The sequence below is a fragment of the Triticum dicoccoides genome, chromosome 7A (genome assembly GCF_002162155.2).
Source record: "Triticum dicoccoides isolate Atlit2015 ecotype Zavitan chromosome 7A, WEW_v2.0, whole genome shotgun sequence".
Classification (NCBI taxonomy): Eukaryota; Viridiplantae; Streptophyta; class Magnoliopsida; order Poales; family Poaceae; genus Triticum; species Triticum dicoccoides.
Window position 1 is genome coordinate 84,260,995 of NC_041392.1, and position 3,837 is coordinate 84,264,831.

The following is a 3,837-nucleotide window of genomic DNA, read 5'->3' on the forward strand; positions in this document are numbered from 1 at the left end:
TATATACTGAGGCAGGGGAACCCCAGAGACACACAAGTTGATCCACGTGATCTTATTCTTAGCCGTGTGCGGCGCCCCCAGCCACCATAGTCCTCGATAATATTGTAGCGGTGCTTAGGCGAAGCCCTGCGACAGTAGTACATCAAGATCATCACCACGCCGTCGTGCTGACGGAACTCTTCCCCGACACTTTGCTGGATCGGAGTCCGGGGATTGTCATCGAACTAAACGTGTGCTAAAACTCGGAGGTGCCGTAGTTTCGGTTCTTGATCGGTCGGGCCGTGAAGACGTATGACTACATCAACCAAACGCTTCCGTTGTCGATCTACAAGGGTACGTAGATCACACTCTCCCCTCGTTGCTATGCATCACCATGATCTTGCGTGTGCGTAGGAAAATTTTGAAATTACTACGTTCCCCAACAGTTCCTAACCTTTGTGATCACTTGGATTGATGGGGTGCCTTCAAATCTTGACAAATTTTGGAAAAAATAGAGGATGAGCTCGAGAGGAGAGAAAGAAACCAGAGAGGAGAGGAAAGGGAAAGAATAGAGAGCTCGGGCTTGATGAAGGGTTTATATAGGATGATCTTTAGTCCTGGTTGGTTATACGAGCCGGGACTAAAGGTGCACCTAGTACCGGTTCGTGCCACGAACCGGGACTAAACGTGTTGGTGGGGCCCCAGCCTGACACTAGCCTGCCACCACCTCTTTAGTCCCGATTCGTGGAACGAACCGGTACTAGAGGTTCGACATGAACCGGGACTAACGAGTGTCGCCCGCCTAGCCGTTGAAACCGACACTAATTGTCACATTAGTGCCGGTTCATTTAGAAACCGGGACTAATGAGCTAAACATTAGGTCCTTTTTCTACTAGTGTCACTTGATTTCATCATTTTGATATTGTCATTAATTCAAGATTATTGTTCAAGAATCTGTTGATACCACACAATTATGAGATAATAACACATCAAATATACTCCAGCTATTAATTTCAAATTATTAATTATCCTCCATTTTTTCCTAGTATTACAGTGTGCGTATTTACGAACATCGGGAAAATCAAAAGAGACCCTGCCCCCCAATCCCGCCCCATGAACCCAGGTAGATACATTACCCACATTCCTGCAATCCCACACAACCTTATTATGCCATCCATATTTAGCAGATTTTGAAGTCATTTATGTGTTACCACATGCGCTGGATTTATCAATTGACTAATACATGCCAAAAATAAGATACAACACATTAATTGTTTGTGCCATATAAATATTACGCGGTATCGATCATATTCCAACATTCCCATCATCTTCCTTGTGTTCCTGTGTGCGGCTGAAGAAATGAAATCATTTAGACATCTCTCGGTACAACTTCTCTTGCTCGCCACCCTCTTTCCTATACTCGCACTATGCTATATTAATCCAGCTACCACAAGCATACACCAAAATGCCACAAAATCCTCTGCTTATCGTGCTTACATCGTGCTCGTCCAGCCACCACCCTCGAATGCAGGCGAAGATGCACACCACCAGTGGTACGAGTCTTTCTTGTCGACATCGTTGGCAGGTGACTCTCGCAAGTCACGCCTTCTCTACTCCTACACCGAGGTGTTCAATGGGTTCGCCGTAAGGCTCACCGATGCCGAACTCGACAAGGTGTCCAAGAAGCCAGGGTTTGTGCGGGCATTCCCAGACCAAACGCTGCAACTAATGACCACCCACACGCCAGAGTTCCTTGGGCTAAGGAATGGCACTGGGTTCTGGAGCCAGGCTGACTACGGGAAGGGAGTCATCATCGGGCTGCTTGATAGCGGCATCTATGCAGCGCATGCTTCCTTCAACGACCACGGTGTTCCACCACCCCCAGCAAGGTGGAAGGGCTCGTGCGACGCGGCCCGGTGCAACAACAAGCTTATCGGTGCCAAGTCACTCATTGCAGATCATGACTCTGACGACAAACAAGGGCATGGAACACACACCTCTTCCACAGCCGCGGGAAACTTCGTAACGGGCGCATCATACAATGGCGTGGGCACAGGTACTGCGGTTGGAGTTGCCCCTAGTGCCCACATTGCCATGTATAAGGTATGTGATGCTCGTGACTGCAAGGCATCTGCTATACTGGCCGGCCTAGAAGAGGCCATCAAGGATGGGGTGGACGTGCTCTCGCTCTCCCTTGGCAGCAGCACCGGCGCCAGCTTCGATCAGGACCCGATATCTATTGGCGCGTTCAGTGCCGTGTCCAAGGGCATCCTCGTGGTGTGCGCCGCTGGCAACAACGGTCCGATTCAGAGCTCCGTCACGAATGAAGCACCATGGTTGCTCACGGTCGCCGCTAGCTCCGTGGACCGGAGCTTCAGCGTCAACATACATCTCGGCAATGGCAAGACCATTGACGGAGAAGCACTTACCCAGATAGGAAATCCAAGATCAAAGTTGCACTCTCTCCTCTACTCCAAGGAATGGCGGTACTGCAATTATGACTATGATAATAGCATCACTGGTAAGATCCTCCTTTGCAAGGACAATAAGTCAAGGGCTCAACGGTCCAAAATCCGCAACATAGTGGGCGCTGGCGCGACAGGTGTGGTATTGTTCAACGATGAAATCAATGGCTACACCACCACTGTTACAGATTACAACTCCAGTGTTGTACAGGTGACTGCGGCCGATGGCGAGGCCCTCATAGCTTACATCGCGTTGACAGACAATAGCTCTATGGCGTCTCTTGCGTACAACGGTACACAGTTTGGCGTCCGCCCTGCCCCCGTCGTGGCCTCGTTCTCTTCTCGGGGTCCAAGCTCACTCGCCCCCAACATCCTAAAGCCGGACATACTGGCACCGGGCCTCAACATCCTTGCTGCTTGGCCGTCAAAAACGGGCCATGGACAGGGCTCTTTCACCATCATATCAGGCACATCTATGGCGACACCACATGTCAGCGGTGTCGCGGCGCTCATCAAAGGCATCCATCCTGACTGGTCGCCGGCCACCATCAAGTCTGCCATCCTAACAACGTCGGACATCATTAACGGTACTGGCGGCTCAATCTTGGACGAGCAACATAGAAAGGCCAGCGTGTACGACACAGGTGCCGGTCATCTAAACCCGGCAAGAGCTGCCGACCCTGGCTTGGTGTATGACCTCAGTGTCATTGACTACGCTGGCTACATCTGCTGGCTCCTTGGTGACATCGGCCTAGCAACCATAGTGCACAACTCGAGTTTGTCCTGCGCGAAGTTGCCCAAGGTCCAGGACGTGCAACTTAATTACCCGACGATAACCGTGCCGCTCACATCCACGCAATTCACTGTGAACCGGACTGTGACAAATGTCGGTCCAGCAGAGTCAACATTCAAGGCCAAAGTGGATGTACCAAGGTCTTTAACAGTGCGCGTCATCCCGGATACTATGTCATTCTCCAAAACCGGAGAGAAGAAGACCTTCAGTGTGTCCGTGAGTAGCCTTGAACTGGGCAAAGATCTCTACATGGATGGAACCTTGAGCTGGGTATCGGAGAAGCATGTCGTGCGTAGCCCCATCATCGTTGTCCCCGCATGAGGTGATATTGCTCCGGCACCATCACCATGAACGATGTCCATGCCATGAGATCGATGGCTGTTTTATTTTCCTTGTTCAATTCTTTTTTGGTTTAATGTTGCATCAACATAAATAAACAGTCATAATGGAACAAGAATGTGCATCGTCTCATATGTACCAATACATGATGCTGCAGAGTTTGATTTTTCTGCTTTTTTTTTACTTTGTTTTACTACATAATTGCGGGCCAGTAACAATTACGATTCACCTTCTTCCGTTACTCGACATGTCTGTATGTAA

General features: G+C 49.8%; 1 pseudogene; it reads left to right on the forward strand.

Moving 5' to 3' along the window:
- Positions 1-1,338: 1,338 nt before the first annotated feature.
- On the forward strand, positions 1,339-3,502 carry LOC119329141 (annotated as a pseudogene).
- The last annotated feature ends 335 nt before the right edge of the window (positions 3,503-3,837 follow it).